The sequence below is a fragment of the Pristiophorus japonicus genome, chromosome 13 (genome assembly GCF_044704955.1).
Source record: "Pristiophorus japonicus isolate sPriJap1 chromosome 13, sPriJap1.hap1, whole genome shotgun sequence".
In the NCBI taxonomy this organism is placed as follows: domain Eukaryota; kingdom Metazoa; phylum Chordata; class Chondrichthyes; family Pristiophoridae; genus Pristiophorus; species Pristiophorus japonicus.
Genome location: NC_091989.1, coordinates 23,724,820 through 23,742,381, shown reverse-complemented (window position 1 = coordinate 23,742,381; position 17,562 = coordinate 23,724,820). Strand labels below are relative to the sequence as shown.

Sequence of the window (17,562 nt, the reverse complement as noted above, 5' to 3'; positions counted from 1 at the left end):
AATCTAAATTTGATTCAGTTTAATGGGATGAAAATCTCCTTTCGCTGCCAACTGTAAGGGTCATACACAATACGAATCTGGACAGTTTCAACACAGCTCCCAATTGGCACAAACCCACAGTACAGAAGTGCCCAGAAATTCAGCATTAGATTGACACTAAATTGTCAGCATCACTCAGGCAAACTATGGGGATTGCTGCAGTGGGAAGTAGAAGTGTCACACTGTTCCAGAGAGCAAGATGGGGTTGAGGCATGCTGTTACAGCAGGATTGAGGAATCAGTTTTTGCTGTAGACTCGTCCCTACAAGGAGCGGTATTGAGATTCCAGAGATTATTCAAGAATTTTGTTTGCTCTGAAATATCTGCTTCAGTTAATTTTGAGCATCATCGATCCTCATTTGCGATACATCACATTTTCCACCATTTAAAAAAAAATACATATGCACTTCCTGCCCATCACATTTCAGACTGTCTAAAGCAAATTTCTGTCTCATACTTTGGGGAAAATATAAGGATAAGAAAACAGGCATTCATACGGAACGAACAATTCTCCAATAACAGAAAATACAACAGCCACAATGTCAACAGTCTCTTAATTGGCCTGCGCAGGAACTCACTCAGTGTTTAAATGTCCTTTAGATATTTTGGCCTTAAAGAGAGAGACACACACACACTTTAGCAGCAGAAGAATGTGCATTTTACATGGTCTAATATTCCTGTCCTTATAAAACAGTGCATCTTCTACCAACCATGAGCAGTGCCACAGGAAGTGATAACTTGCTGGCATGTTTCCATATATTGCAACAGTGACTACATTTTAAAAGTACTTCACTGGCTGTGAAGTACTTTGTGAGGTGCTGAGGATATGAAAGGTGCTATATAAATGCAGAGAGCTCAAAACTGGAAGTCCAAAAGTACTCTCTGGCACTCCATCTGTGAACCAGAGATCGACGCTGAAGCAACTGCCCCTCCCTTCCCATGAATTTTCTTTGCCTCGCACCCACAGCCCACACCCGAGTGCAGTAATGTGCCTTGCCCCCATTTCACCCTCCCCTCACCCCTCCAGCATTTTTCAAGCCTCATCACTCTTCCAAGGTTGACCTGAAATGTATAGGCATTGCTCTCCCCGAACCAAAAATGAGAGGACATCACAGGCAGACACAGCTCACAGCTACCCTTATCCCTCCTTCTCTTCCAGGTCCCCCCTCCCTTTCCTGTTTCCCACTCCTCCTCTTCACTACTGTGGTGCAATTATTCCCCCCCCGCCACCCCCCCCCACCTCTAATCCTGCTTTACACGAATATTGCATTAAACTCGACTCCACATGTGTAATGCCAGAGACTGGCTAATGATAAAAAATCTTTCCGTCGTGCAGTGTATTTCTTTCTCAATTAAATGAGTGTTGATCTGGGAGTGCTTGATTCGCATTCTTATCCTCAGCATCAGAAAAGTGTTCCAGTCTTCAATACGTTTGTGTCTCAACCTCTGTGAGCAATAACCTCACCAAGAATGTTCAATATGAACTGCGACAGTGCAGGTATTAAAATGAATCATGCGTAGGGCCCCACAGAATTCACAAACTCAATCAAATCTATACTGATTCCCAAACTGCAACTCGCAGTTCTCATGATGCAAGGTCAGCACATAGGTGAGTCACTCAGAACAAAAGTTCAGAAGTATGACCTCCAGTCTCTGGTGATCTCAGCCTGACCAGCAGTAAGACTTTATAATTGGCCTCAGAGCAACTGGCTGGGGGGAGGGGGAGGGAAGGAGGCAGAGAAAGAGAGGGATGCAGGTGGGTTGGTGGGGAGGGGGGGGGGAAGAGAGAAGAGAGGGAAAAAGACGGGGGGAGGGATGGAAAAAGAAGGGGGGAGGGATGGAAAAAGAAGGGGGGAGGGAGGGAAAGAGAGGGGGGAGGGATGGAGGGAAAGAAAAGGAGGGAGGGAGGGAAAGAAAAGGGGGGAGAGAGGGAAAGAAAAGGGGGGAGGGAGGGAGGGAAAGAGAGTGGGAGAGGGAGAGGGAGGGAAAGAGAGGGGGAGGAAAGGGAAGAGAGGGAGTGGGAGAGGTGGGACGGAAGGGGGGGAAGGGAAGAGAGGTGGGGGGAAGGGAGAGAGGCGGGGGGAGGGAAGGGGGGGAAGGGAGAGAGGGAGGGGGGAGAGAGGGAGGGGGAGAGAGGGAGGGGGAGAGAGGGAGGGGGAGAGAGGGAGGGGGAGAGAGGGAGGGGGAAGAGAGAGGGAGGGGGAAGAGAGAGAGGGAGGGGGAAGGGAGGAAGGGAAGAGAGAGAGGAAAAGAGGGAGGGAAGAGAGAGGGAGGGGGGAAGGGAGGGGGGAAAAGAGGGAGGGAAGAGAGGGAGGGAGGGGAGGGGGGGAAGAGAGGGAGGGAGGGGAGGGGGGGAAGAGAGGGAGGGGGGAAGGGAGGGAGGGGGGAAGGGAGGAGGGGGGAAGGGAGGAGGGGGGAAGAGAGGGAGGGAGAAGGGGGAAGAGAGGGAAGAGAGAGGGAGGGGGAAGAGAGAGAGGGAGGGGGAAGGGAGGAAGGGAAGAGAGAGAGGAAAAGAGGGAGGGAAGAGAGAGGGAGGGGGGAAAAGAGGGAGGGAAGAGAGGGAGGGAGGGGAGGGGGGGAAGAGAGGGAGGGGGGAAGGGAGGGAGGGGGGAAGGGAGGGAGGGGGGAAGGGAGGAGGGGGGAAGAGAGGGAGGGAGAAGGGGGAAGAGAGGGAGGGAGGGAGGAGGGGGAAGAGAGGGAGGAAGGAGGGGGAAGAGACGAAGGGAGGAGGGGGAAGAGAGGAAGGGAGGAGGGGGAAGAGAGGAAGGGAGGAGGGGGAAGAGAGGAAGGGAGGAGGGGGAAGAGAGGGAGGGAGGAGGGGAAGAGAGGGAGGGAGGAGGGGGAAGGGAGTGAAAGAAAGAAAGGGGGAGGGAGGGAAAGAGAGGGGGATGGATGGAGGGAATGAAGGAGGGGAGACGGGAGGGAAGGAAAGAGAAGGGGTGGGCGGGAGGGTCGAGAGGGAGGGAACAAGATGGGGGGGGGGAGAAGGAGGGAACGAGGGGGGTTGGTGAGAGGGAGGGTGGGAAAGGAAAGAGGGGGAGTGAAGGCAGGAAAGGAAAGAGAGGGGGAGTGAGGGCGGGAAAGGAAAGAGGAGAGGGGGAGTGAGGGCGGGAAAGGAAAGAGGAGAGGGGGAGTGAGGGCGGGAAAGGAAAGAGGAGAGGGGGAGTGAGGGCGGAAACGAAAGAGAGTGGGGGCCGGGGAATGCTAGGGGGGTCCGGGGAGGGCAAGAGGGGGGCGGGGAGGGCAAGAGGGGGGCGGGAGGGAAAGAGGGAAAGAAAGAGAGGCGAAGGAGGGAGGGAGGGAAGTAAAGAGGGGGCCCGGGAGGGAAAGAGAGGGGCATGGAGGGAAAGAGAGGGGCATGGAGGGAAAGAGAGGGGCATGGAGGGAAAGAGAGGGGCATGGAGGGAAAGAGAGGTGAAGGAGGGAGGGAAAGAAGGAAAGAGCAGGGGAAAGAGAGGTGAAGGAGGGAGGGAGGGAAGGAAAGAGCGGGGGAGGGGAGGGAGTGAAAGAGCGGGGGAGGGGAGTGAGTGAAAGAGCGGGAGAGGGGAGGGGAGTGAGTGAAAGAGCAGGGGAGGGGAGTGAGTGAAAGAGCGGGGGAGGGGAGGGGAGTGAGTGAAAGAGCGGGGGAGGGGAGTGAGTGAAAGAGCGGGGGAGGGGAGGGAGTGAGTGAAAGAGCGGGAGAGGGGAGGGGAGTGAGTGAAAGAGCGGGGGATGGGGAGGGGAGTGAGTGAAAGAGCGGGGGAGGGGAGGGGAGTGAGTGAAAGAGCGGGGGAGGGGAGGGGAGTGAGTGAAAGAGCGGGGGAGGGGAGGGGAGTGAGTGAAAGAGCGGGGGAGGGGAGTGAGTGAAAGAGCGGGAGAGGGGAGTGAGTGAGAGAGCGGGGGAGGGGAGGGGAGGGAGTGAGAGAGCGGGGGAGGGGATGGAGTGAGAGAGCGGGGGAGGGGAGGGAGTGAGAGAGCGGGCGAGGGGAGGGAGTGAGAGAGCGGGGGAGGGGAGGGAGTGAGAGAGCGGGGGAGGGGAGGGAGTGAGAGAGCGGGGGAGGGGAGGGAGTGAGAGAGCGGGGGAGGGGAGGGAGTGAGAGAGCGGGGGAGGGGAGGGAGTGAGAGAGCGGGGGAGGGGAGGGAGTGAGAGAGCGGGGGAGGGGAGGGAGTGATGGAGTGAGAGAGCGGGGGAGGGGAGGGAGTGATGGAGTGAGAGAGCGGGGGAGGGGAGGGAGTGAGAGAGCGGGGGAGGGGAGGGAGTGAGAGAGCGGGGGAGGGGAGGGAGTGAGAGAGCGGGGGAGGGGAGGGAGTGAGAGAGCGGGGGAGGGGAGGGAGTGAGAGAGCGGGGGAGGGGAGGGAGTGAGAGAGCGGGGGAGGGGAGGGAGTGAGAGAGCGGGGGAGGGGAGGGAGTGAGAGAGCGGGGGAGGGGAGGGAGTGAGAGAGCGGGGGAGGGGAGGGAGTGAGAGAGCGGGGGAGGGGAGGGAGTGAGAGAGCGGGGGAGGGGAGGGAGTGAGAGAGCGGGGGAGGGGAGGGAGCGAAGGAGGGGAGGTAGTGAGGGAGCGGGGGAGGGGAGGTAGTGAGGGAGCGGGGGAGGGGAGGGGAGGGAGTGAAAGGGGGGGCGAGGGAGTGAAAGAGGGGGGCGAGGGAGTGAAGGGGGGGCGAGGGAGTGAAGGGGGGGCGAGGGAGTGAAAGGGGGGCGAGGGCGTGAAAGAGGGGGCGAGGGCGTGAAAGAGGGGGCGAGGGAGTGAAAGAGGGGGCGAGGGAGTGAAAGAGGGGGCGAGGGAGTGAAAGAGGGGGCGAGGGAGTGAAAGAGGGGGCGAGGGAGTGAAAGAGGGGGCGAGGGAGTGAAAGAGGGGGCGAAGGAGTGAAAGGGGGGCGAGGGAGTGAAAGGGGGGCGAGGGCGTGAAAGAGGGGGCGAGGGAGTGAAAGAGGGGGCGAGGGAGTGAAAGAGGGGGCGAGGGAGTGAAAGAGGGGGCGAGGGAGTGAAAGAGGGGGCGAGGGAGTGAAAGAGGGGGCGAGGGAGTGAAAGAGGGGGCGAGGGAGTGAAAGAGGGGGCGAGGGAGTGAAAGAGGGGGCGAGGGAGTGAAAGAGGGGGCGAGGGAGTGAAAGAGGTTGCGAGGGAGTGAAAGAGGGGGTGAGGGAGTGAAAGAGGGGGCGAGGGAGTGAAAGAGGGGGCGAGGGAGTGAAAGAGGGGGCGAGGGAGTGAAAGAGTGGGCGAGGGAGTGAAAGAGTGGGCGAGGGAGTGAAAGAGTGGGCGAGGGAGAGAGAGCTGGAAGGCAGGAGGGAGGGAGAGAGAGTGGAAGGCACGAGGAAGGGAAAGAGAGTGGAAGACACGAGGGAGGGAAAGAAAGTGGAAGGCAGGAGGGAAGAAAGAGAGGGAGGGTGGAAAGAGGGAGGGAGGGAAGGAAACAGAGTGAGGGAGAGGGAGGATAGTAATTAGTCCAATCCGAAACTCGGGTTCGAAATCTAAACAAAGGAAACTACGAAGGTAAGAAGAATGAATTGGCTATGATAGATTGGGAAGATTCATTAAAAGCCATGCCAGTGGATAGGCAATGGCTAACATTTAAGGAACGAATGCATGAATTGAACAGTTATACATAGAAACATAGAAAATAGGTTCAGGAGGCGGCCAATCGGCCCTTCGCACCTGCACCACCATTCAATATGATCATGGCTGATCATGCAACTTCAGTACCCCATTCTGGTTTTCTCTCCATACCCCTTGATCCCTTTAGCCGTAAGGGCCACATCTAACTCCCTTTTGAATATATCTAACGAACTGGCCTCAACAATTTTCTGTGGTACAGAATTCCACATGCTCACAACTCTTGAGTGAAGAATTTTCTCCTCATCTCGGTCCTAAATGGCTTATCCCTTATCCTTAGACTGTGACCCTTGGTTCTGGACTTCCCCAACATCGGGAACATTCTTCCTGCATCTAACCTGTCCAGTCCCGTCAAAATTTTATATGTTTCAATGAGATCCCCTCTCATTCTTCTGAATTCCATTGAATATAAGCCTAGTCGATCCAGTCTTTCTTCATATGTCAGTCCTGTCATCCTGGGCATCAGTCTGGTGAACCTTCGCTGCACTCCCTCAATAGCAAGAATGTCCTTTCTCAGATTAGGAAACCAAAACTGTACACAATATTCAAGGTGAGGCCTCACCAGGGCTCTGTACAACTGTAATAAGACCTCCCTGTTCCTATACTCAAATCTTCTTGCTATGAAGGCCAACATGCCATTTGCCTTCTTCACCACCTGCTGTACCTGTATGCCAACTTTCAATGACTGATCTATCATGACACCCAGGTCTCGTTGCACTTCCCCTTTTCCTAATCTGTCAGCATTCAGATAATAATCTGCCTTCCTGTTTTTACCACCAAAGTGGATAACCTCACATTTATCTACATTATATCGCATCTGCCATGTATTTGCCCACGCACCTAACCTGTCCAACTCACTCTGCAGCCTTTTAGCATCCTCCTCACAGCCCACACTGCCACCCAGCTTAGTGTCATCTGCAAACTTGGAGATATTACATTCAATTCCTTTGTCTAAATCAGTAATGTATATTATAAATAGCTGGGGTCCCAGCACTGAACCCTGCCGCACTCCACTAGTCACTGTCTGCCATTATGAAAAGGATCTATTTATTCCTACTATTTGCTTCCTGTCTGCCAACCAGTTCTCTGTCCACATCAATACATTACCCCCAAAACCATGTGCTTTAATTTTGCACACTAATCTCTTGTGTAGGATCTTGTCAAAAGCCTTTTGAAAGTCTAAATACACCACATCTACTGGCTCCCCCTTGTCCACTCTACTAGTTACATTCCTTTCTGGTGTAAAAACACAAAAGGAAAAGTGGCCCAACCATGGCTAACAAAAGAAATTGAGGAGAGTATTGGATCCAAAGAGGAGTTGTACAAAGTTGCCAGAAAAAGTAGCAAGCCTGAGGATTGGGAGCAGTTTAGAATTCAGCAAAAAAGGACCAAGAGATTGATTAAGAGGGGAAAAAGAGAGTATGAGAATAAACTTGCAAGGAACATAAAGACAGACTGCAAAAGTTTCTACAAGTACATAAAAAGAAAAAGATCAGTGAAGACAAATGTAGGTCCTTTACAGACAGAAACGGGAGAATTTATAATGGAAGGAAATGGCAGAACAATTAAATAAATACTTCTGTTCTGTCTTCATGGAAGAGGACACAAATAACGTCCCAGAAATACTAGGGAATCAAGAGTCGCGTGAGCAAGAGAAATTCAAGGAAATGATTATTAGTAAGAAAATAATGCTGGAGAAACTAATGGGACTGAAGGCCGATAAATCCTCAGGGCCTGATGATCTGCATCCCAGAGTACTAAAAGAGGTAGCCATGGAAATAGTGGACGCATTGGTTGTCATCTTCCAAAATTCTATAGATTATCGAACAGTTCCTGCAGCTTGGAGCGTGGCAAATGTAACCCCACTATTTTAAAAAAAGGAGGGAGAGAGCAAACAGACTGGTTAGCCTAACATCAATAGAAGGAAAAATGCTAGAGTCTATTATAAAGGATGTGATAATGGGACACTTAGATAATATCGACGGGATTAGACAAAGTCAACATGGATTTATGATAGGGAAATCATGTTTGACAAACCTACTGGAGTTTTTGTTGAGGATGTAACTGAGAATAGATAAGGGAGAACCAGTGGATATAGTGTATTTGGATTTTCAGAAGGCCTTTGATAAAGTCCCACATAAGAGGTTAGTGTGCAAAATTAAAGCACATAGGATTGGGAGTAATGTACTGGCATGAATTGAAAATTGGTTAACTGACAGGAAACACAGAGTAGGAATAAACGTGTCTTTTTCGGGGTGGCGGGGAGTGACTCGTGGGGTACCACAGGGATCAGCGCTTGGGCCCCAGCTATTCACAATAGATATATATATAAATGATTTGGATGACGACACAAAACTAGATGGGATTGTGAGTTGTGAGGAGGATGCAAAGATGCTGCAAGGCGATTTAGATAGGTTGAGTGAGTGGGCAAACACATGGCAGATGCAGTATAACGTGGATAAACGTGAAGTTATCCACTTTGGTACGAAAAACATAAAGACAAAGTATTATTTAAATGGTGATAGCTTGGGAAGTGTCGATGTACAAAGGGACCTGGGTGTCCTTGTACACCAGTCATTGAAAGCAAACATGCAGGTGCAGCAAGCAGTTAGGAAGGCAAATGGTATGTTGGCCTTCATTGCAAGAGGATTTGAGTACAGGAGCAAGGATGTCTTACTACAGTTATACAGGGCCTTGGTGAGACCACACCTGGAGTATTGTGTGCAGTTTTGGTCTCCTTACCTAAGAAAGGATATACTTGCCATAGAGGGAATGCAGCGAAGGTTCACCAGACTGATTCCTGGGATGGCAGCATTGTTGTATGTGGGGAGATTGGGTCGACTAAGCCTGTATTCACTCGAGTTTAGAAGAATGAGAGGGGATCTCACTGAAACATATAAAATTCTGACGGCGTTGGACAGACTAGATGCGGGGAGGATGTTTCCCCTGGCTGGGAAGACTAGAACAAGGGGTCACAGTCTCAGGATACGGGGTAGGAAATTTAGGACCAGAGATGAGGAAAAAAAAATAATTCACTCAGAGGGTGGTGAACCTGTGGAATTTTCTACCACAGAAAGCTGTGGAGGCCAAGTCACTGAATATATTTAAGTAGATAGATAGATAGATTTCTAGACACAAAAGGCACGGATATGGGGAAAAAGCAGGAATATGGTGTTGAGATAGAGGATCAGCCATGATCATATTGAATGGCGGTGCAGGCTCGAAGGGCCGAATGGCCTACTACTGCTCCTATTTTTTATGTTTCTATCCTCCCATACCCCAGGGGCACTGAGGCCAAAAGTAGTATTTCAGATGGAACATCAGGCGGGCTGAATCCACTTCCTTCGGAATATCTCTCCCTAACCGTTGCTACTTTGCTACCTCGGTCTCAATTTTTAAAAGCCTCCTTGATACTGATCTCTGATGCCGCTCTCAATCATACCGCCAGCTTTTCCCCTATTTCCTGCTCAATGACCACTGCTGCCCACACCCTTGTAAATGGCCTTGGGTAGCATTTGTTACGTGCAAGGCACCGTGTAAATGTAAGCTGGTACATCTTCAGAAAGGCCTTTTGTTGGAAGTACTGCTTCTCCTAATCAGCGTTTTAGAAATTGATGGTACATTCGACACATCATCTCTGAACGGGACTGTAAATACCACACACTGACCTTTCCTATGCAGTGCCTGGAATTGTTTCTTTTGGACTGATGAATCCAAGGTCAAACAGATACGTGACTAACAATTCACCAGTGGTGTAAATCTTCCACTACATCACTCATCAGAGATAAGCTAAAGATCCAATTGGTAGAAGTTTGGATCACTCCCCCTTCGAGAATCGATTACTCATTTCCTTTTTAAATAGGTGAGAGTTTTATTCTTTCCCTCAGACTTTCACCAGATCTGACCTGTTACTGAACCTTTTAGGCACAGGAAGCTTGCACTCAATTTCTGCTTAATTATTTTGTGAGCAATAGATTTCCTTTGGCTTCTGGTCCTGATGATTCATTACAGTTTGTGGATATTGCATTGTGCAAATTGGCTGCCATACCTGACTAAAGTCACTGCTCTTCAGAGTAAATTATTTTTGCATGTCAAGTGCTTTGAGATGTTTTGAGAAGTGCAAGAAGGTGGTCCATGGATGCAAGCCAATCTTTAATTTCTGGTTTACATATACAGTGTATGCAGCAGTCCCTGGGTCAAATCGCGACCACAAATCAATTTTGCATTTTCAATTCTTCTGTAATGGCCTTATGCAGGGAAAAAAAATTAACCCCACAAGTATGGGAGACGCAGTGGGTTAGAAATTGCCCTTTTACCTCATCCAGTTCAGGCTGATGAAATGAAGGTCATCTGTCTGAGGGTAACTTTGGGTGGTCGTAACCCAGATGTTATTGGGTATGGATCCACAGCACAAAACCGCTCTAGTTCACTGCTAAATTAGCAATTTCACTCGAGGGAGCCATAGTGTTACTGCTGTGGGAGGAGGAGCTCGTCTGAAGTTGGGACTGGGGGACTTTGTTGGGACAATGTAGAGAGACCTTTACTCTGTAACCTGGAAATGTTTGATGGGACAGTGTAGAGGGAGCTTTATTCTGTATCTAAACTTTATACTTCGAGCTTGTCAATTTGCTCAACCACTTTCTCCTCTCCACTTCTGATGTCCTTGTCCCCAGCAAAACCTTCACTCTCTCCAATCCCAGTCATTCCCCCCGGTAACTGCCCCCACCTTCGCTCGCTCATGTTCAAAGGATGCAGGCAAGAGAGTATATGGAGCATCAGGTCACACGCTTTTTTCCTTCCCTTCCCCCATACCCGAGAGACCAGGTACTGCATTATCAGCACAAGTTGCTGTGCCCGCTCCAAAAACAAATGAATCAGTCCAATGAAAGGAGAGTGAAGAGTTTTATAAATGTAGGATGTTTGCTGTAATGGCTTCTTTCTTTCAATGTGTCATGGTACAAACGGAAGTTGTGTCAGAGGACTCGGGAGTTATTAATATAATCAAAGAGATAAACCAGGTAACTATAGACTAGAAAGTACATCAGCAGTGAGTAAGCTTCTAGATGTCACAATATGGGTAACGTTCATACTCACTCAGAGAAACTTGGGTGAGTTGACAGCCAGCATGGATTTTTAAAAAGGCAAATCAAGTCTGACACATTTAATAGAATTCTTTAAGGAAATTGTATTGAGAAAGGAAATGCAGAGGATGATGTGGACAACATTTTTTAAATAAATAAATGTTTGACAGGGTGCCAAATCTGTTGATGAAATGAAGGCATTAAAGGGCAAGGCAGCACAGACAACTGAACAATGCTTTTTGAATGTTAACGGCAGGACAACATATATAAATAGCCAAATGAATAATGTCTTTTGAGGGCACAATACAAATTTGTAGACAATACAAAAATAGTGAGCATGGTTAGCTGTGAAAAGGACTAAGTGATTTTTAGAGCTCAGACAGTTGTCAGATGAAAGTTAATGAGAAATGTGAGGTGATGCATTTTGAGAGAAAAAATAAGGAAAGGAAATAGACACTAAATGGTAAAACATCAAAAGTAGAAGAGATATTTGGGGGTTCAAATACATTAATCTATAAAAGTCGGAGGAGGACACATATATAAAGCTGTTAAAAAAGTATATGAAATTATAGGTTTAAATATAAATGCATAGGGTGCAAAAGCAGAAGTAATGCTAAATGTATACAAATCATTGGTTTGGCTGAGTTAGAATATTGTGAACAGTTTTGGCAGCCTTATTTTAGGAAAGATGCCAAAGACATGCAGAGAGTGTGGAAGAGATTTACTAAGATGATACCATGGGTGAGAAGCCTTAGTTATGACAAATGAGGACTTCCTTCATTAGAACAAATGTGATTCAGAGATCAGGCAGAAGTGTTCAAAATAATGAGGGGTTTTGATGAGGTAACTTTGGAAAAACTATTTCCATTGGCTGGTGAGTTGGTAACTAAAGGACCTACATTTAAGGTCATCACCAAACGTAACAAGGGAGAGGTTAGGAGAAATTCATATAGGGTTGTTAGGACATCAATTATCCCATCAAGAACAGCTTTTAAAAGTTAAGTGGCTAAATATTCGTAAAAGGAACATTTCAAAGGAAAGGACGGGGAACTAGGTCTAAGTGGATAGCTCTTTCAGAGAGTCAGCAGAGACTTGATCGGCCGAATGGAATTCTTCTGTGCTGTAAAATTCTCTGATTTTAAAACCAGCTTCATTTGCAGCGTAATTTGATACAATAGCCCCAGAATAGATGTGTCTGCTAGGAAGAGGCACACACTGAAATGTTGTTTGCCAGTCATTTTTGGAAAGGCACTTCTCCACTTGCCTTGTCCAAATGGAGTAATCTGTCTGAAGCCATTCGAGAGAAACAGACTGTGGATGGTCAGCATTCAGGGACCTTGTATGCGGTCCAGTTTAAACTGAAGTTTAGTGGATCAAATGTGACTTGTTTTTTTTTTTAATCTGCTGAGAAGGGATTGTTAAACCTATAACTGCTGTACAGCGTGAGATTGCTTCTGTTCTCATCCATTCACTGGTTAATAAATCTGTTCAGAGAATCTCTTTCCAGGATTGAGATAGATCATGTCAGGGTGCGGGATATAGCCAGTAGACAAAATGTGGCAACAAAAGTTTTCTGTTTGATCCCTGGGCTCAGTACACCTGTCTCGATACTAGAACAGTTCATCAATTTCTGTGGCGTTTTACAACCATGAAGTACTTTTCAACTGTAGTAACTGTTGTAATGTAGGAAACATGGCACTTAATTTGCACACAGCAAGGTCCCACAAACCAGTTAGTGGGATCCGATACAAATCTCGAAGCTGTTCTTTCTTTTTGAAAACACACACCAAAGGTTTAACAAATTTGTTAACATTAATGAGATTCCAAAGCAACTGGGATAAAAAAGTCTTTCAATTAGTGACTTTCAATCACTTTTCAACATTCACTGAAATATGTCAAATGAAAGAACAATTGTATGGAAAAATTAGAGCCATTCCCCTCAATGGATCATTATCCCTCAGATAGGATTGAAAAAGGGTCCACTCGATAATTCTCACTTCCACCAGCCTGTTCTTAGTACCACTTGCCTTCCTTTCCTCTGTGATTTACATATTAATTTAATTCCTATGGCTAATTAATTTTAATGGCTGTAATTCATTAAAAATCAACCAATCTGTGATCTCGTCACACTGAGAATTATGGTACCAAGAAAGCTGTTCAATTCAAGGAGAAAGGATTTTCTTTTTGCACGCAATACAGAGATACAACATAATCAAGACAGATTAAAAGCTCCTCCTAATGGGGCATTCAAACTCTTTGTTTTCCTGGGCACGAATCGGTGTTTACCTGGGAGGTGTGAGGTGCTGAAGGAATGGAGGCAAAAACCAATATCTTCGGGAGAAAATGAGCAGAACATCTGCACACGTACAATCTCCAGTAAGGGGCAATGAGCAGCAGTAACCTTAGCTCATTCACCTGCTTCTTAAACCAGGAGCGCTGAGGGCGATTGCAGTGCACTTGCTGCACTTCTGACCGATCAGCTAACTCAGCACAGACTGGGGATGGAACCACAGAAGATTGCATCTTCATTGGCCATTGGTGTATCCTTGATTGTTATGACACAGCCAGTCACTGCCGAGTGTTCTCGGCCCCTCTTCAGTTGCCACCACGGTTACTAACAGACTCCTTCAAGTGGATTTGATCTGGCCTTTGCTGCCAGATCAAATCCTGGAATACTGAATGCTCTATTGAGCTTACAATATATACCCACATCTTTTAAATTCACATAAAACATTTATAAAGCATGGCCTGTAAAACTGACACTGAATTTTAGCAGGGCACAATTAAATTATTATGAGTGCAGAGAACATTTAAAAAAAATAATTATAGGCTCTTTCTCTAAAATCAAATATTTAAACAATATTACATTTCCCATATTCCCCACACAGTTAGAATTAAATAGATTAGTCTGCCACCCCACAGCCTAGCTGAGTAAAGGCAGCAAGTCACAGCCAGAATAACTTGCATTTATATAGCACCTTTAACACAGTAAAACATCCCAAAGTGCTGCACAGGAACATATTCAGACAAAAATTGTCACAGAGCCAAAAAAGGAGATATTAGGACAGGTCACCAAAAGCTTGGTTAAAGAGGTAGGTTTTAAGGAGCACCTTAAAGGATGAGGGAGTGGCAGAGAGGTTTAGGGAGGGAATTCTAGAGATTAGGCACTAAATAGCTGAAGGCCACCAATGATGGAACGGAGCGAGGCTTTCACAAGAGGTCAGAGTTGGAGGAATGCAAAGTTATTGGAGGTTTATAGGCCTGGGGAAAGGTTACAGAGATAGGGAGGAGCGAGGCCGTGGAGGGAATTTGAAAACCAGGGTGTGAATTTTAAAATCAAGGTGTTGCTGGACATGGAGCCAATGTAAGTCAGCAAGCACAGGGATGATGGGTGAACAGGGCTTGGTGCAAGTTAGGATATGGGAGGCAGTTTTGAATGAGCTCAAATTTATGGAGGGTGGAATAGGTGAGGCTGGCCAGGACAACATTGGAATAGTTGAGTCTGGAGATGACAAAGGCATGGCTGAGGATTTCGGTCGTTGATGAGCTGAGGGAGGGGCGGAGACGGGCAATGTTATGTAGTTGAAAGTAGGTGGAGAGGGTATGAGGTCGGAAGCTCAGATCGGGGTCAAGTAGGATGCCAAGTTTGCAAATAGTCTGGCTCAGAGTGCTTTAGGAGAGGGGATTATGAATACTGGGAAGGGAGTAAAGAAAATTAGAAGGAAGGAGACCAAAGGCAGAGTCAAGAGAAACTAAGTTTTAAGAGGCTTTTGAAGGCAGGATGAGGGACAGCAAGTCAATGTGATTTTGGAAGAGTTCTAAATGGCAGGTGTGTAAAGGCTAAAGTATCAGCTACTGAAGTATCACTTGGCTCAATTGGTAGAACTCTAGCTTGAGTCAGAAGGTTGTCGGTTCAAGTTCCACTATAGACTTGAGCACATATTCTAGGCTGACACTTCATTGCAATGCTGAAGGAGTGCTCATTGTCTGAGGTACAATATTTTGGATGATATGTTAAAGTAAGGTCCTGTGTGTCTGGTCAAGTGGATTTGAAAGATTTGACTGGAAGAGTTGCAGTTTTTCTTGTGCTCTGTCCAACATTCATCCCTCAACCAAAACCCAATTATCTGGTCACTCATCCATTTGCAAAAACTGGTTGCTGCATTTGCCTGCAGGACAACAGTGGCTGTAATTCATTAAGTAATCCATTGGACGTAAAGCACTTTGGGGGTGTTGTAACCTCTATAAATACAAGTTATTTTTTAACAGTGAAGGTGGAAGGGAAACAGTAAAAGTAATGGAGAATTAGATGGAAGACATGGCTGGATAACATTACACAATTGGGGCGGGTGGGGCGAGGCCTGTCCAGGGATTTAAAAACCAAGAGGAGGATTTCAACCACTTTGGGGAACCTGAGGAAATCCCCCCAAACAGCATTCAAAGCTTGTCAAGCACATTTGGCCCAGCTGCAGTGCCCTTGACTATGGCACAGAATTGGTCACACACTTGGCACTGTTTATCTCCATAGTGGTGATGCTCCCCGGATGACTCAGTGGGTAATGGTATCAGCAGGTGCAGCCCCAGTTTAAGATTCTCAGTCTGTGCTGAATTAGGTGGTCTCAGTGCCACAAGAGTGGGTGGACCCTACAGTTGGTCTCATGCATCCCAGAGGAAGGGGAAAAACGAAACGAGCCAGGCGTCCTGCTCCTGACCACTGTCCCAACGACGCTTGTTGGAGAGCGCATGTGTGTGGATGTTGGCCGAGGACAGGTGGAACTTGGCTGTGATACTTTACAGAGTTGAACAGCCAGCCAACACTCGCTGCCAAGGCTCAGAGGAAGAGTGGCTAATTGGGTGAGGTACTCGTGGAATCATACCCCAGCTAGAGCTGGTGTCTTCAGGAGAGGAGGGAAAGGGAGGGGGAGAAAATGGGGAGCGAGAGGAGGCAGGAATGTTTATAAAAGGTAAACAAACGGTTAACTACAATCAAGGCTGAGAATCTAAAATGAAATACCAATTATAGTTTATTACAGTACAAAGGATAAGATGATATTTTGGAAAGTTATCAATTACAATTATAAGCAGAAATACATTTTCCCCATTACTGTTATTACACTAGTACAGCGCTCATTGAATATTTAATTACAATAAGCAATAATTAGCTAAGTTTGGAATGAGATGTATGCCTGTCCTTTGGAACATGAGCTGTGCAAACGCTAATTAGATGGGTTTATTAGCACAAATGCTGAAAGCTCAGCAGGATTCACCCCCTCCTCACAGAGGCCAGAAATGACATGCCTAACTTCCAATCCATTTTTGGTGCAGTATTTTAGGCCCAATTTATGTATGTCATTTACATTTTCACATTTTTTTATTGGATTTATTTATTGACGCTGAACCTCATAATCAACCCAAACAAACCTCCGCTTGTCTGGGAAGCATTGGTGGCTATTTACAGATTTATAACTCCCGTCTATCTGGCTTTCTTCTCTCTCGTTTCCCTCCTCTTCTCCCTGCTATTACTTTACAGTGGTATAAATCATCTGCTCTGCGGTAAAAACACTCCCGATCGCTGCCATATTTCACCCCATAATAAGAGTTCTTTCACAGTTTTATGTTATCGAGGCAGTAGAGATTACAGCGTAGTAATGTCAGCCAGGTCTCTCTGCAATCAATCTGCTTTATGAGACTCTGCTAGGGTTTGCGAATAAATAATGTACTTTGCAAGTCACAACTGCCGCTGATTATTCCAAATCCAGCTCACTTTAGACAATCGTGCAAAGCAAAAACCCCAACAATCGCAGTCACCTGTGTGCGGAGTGACATCATGTGATGGGCTGTCCGTCGGCATTCCAGGCTTTGGACTTTATTCAGTATAAAATCGGGACAAAGACTCTTATTTCCTCTCCCTCACTGCCGAATTGATCTGAGTCAGGGCTGAGGCAGTGCGCCTACGCTAAGGAAGGAAAAGGATTTCCATTCCTCACCACTATCCAGTGCACACGACTAGGCAGAAAGACAGGATTGGGTTTGTCTGTGACACACACCCATAATGAAATAAACCGGTTGGTGGGGGTCAGTAACTACTCCTTATCGGACTGAGCGCCACTTACTTTTCTGGGTAACCCATAGGGTAGCACAAGTGTGGTTACATCCACCAAACCGTCTCCATTTGTTCAATCTATAAAGGAGCTCACTTATCTTCCAGGATCAAGTTCTGACAAAATTGTTTTCATCCAAACAATGACCCATCTATCATTTTTTCCAGGTGCTGTTGGACTTCTTGTGTATTTCTAGCTATTTCTGGAGTTTGCAGTTGTTTTGCTTTTTTGGGGGTCATATAAATTTGCAGATTATATCAAATTGGGGAGGTGTAGCAAAAAATATAGAGGATTGCACCAAAATACAGGAAGATACAGGACAGAAGTTATACCTATCAGGAAAGAAGCGTGGGGCTCTTATGTCTAGAAAAAAGGCTAAGGGGTGACCGGACAGAGGTAGACATAAAGATATTTCCACTTGTGGGGGAAACCAAAATTAGGGGACAAAAATATAAGATAGTCACTAATAAATCCAGTAGGGAATTCAGGAGAAACATCTTTACCCAGAGAGTGTTTAGACCGTGGAACTTGCTAGCACAAGGAGTGGTTGAGGCGAATAGCATAGATGATTTAAGGGCAAGCTAGATAAACACATGAGGGAGAAAGGACTGGAAAATTATGCTGATAGGGTTAGATAAAGAAGGGTAGGAGGAGGCTGGTGTGGAGCATAAACACTAACATGGACCAGTTGAACCAAATGGTCTGTTTCTATGCTGTATATTCAATGTAATTATATGTATTATAAACAGGCTTGC

The 17,562-nt window shown here is 47.0% G+C and overlaps 1 protein-coding gene across 1 annotated transcript in view; it reads right to left on the bottom strand.

Annotated features, from left to right (window-relative positions):
• Window positions 1-17,562, bottom strand: part of snd1 (staphylococcal nuclease and tudor domain containing 1) — a 1,067,139-nt gene that overhangs the window by 31,389 nt on the left and 1,018,188 nt on the right. The gene's annotated exons all lie outside the window — the stretch shown is intronic.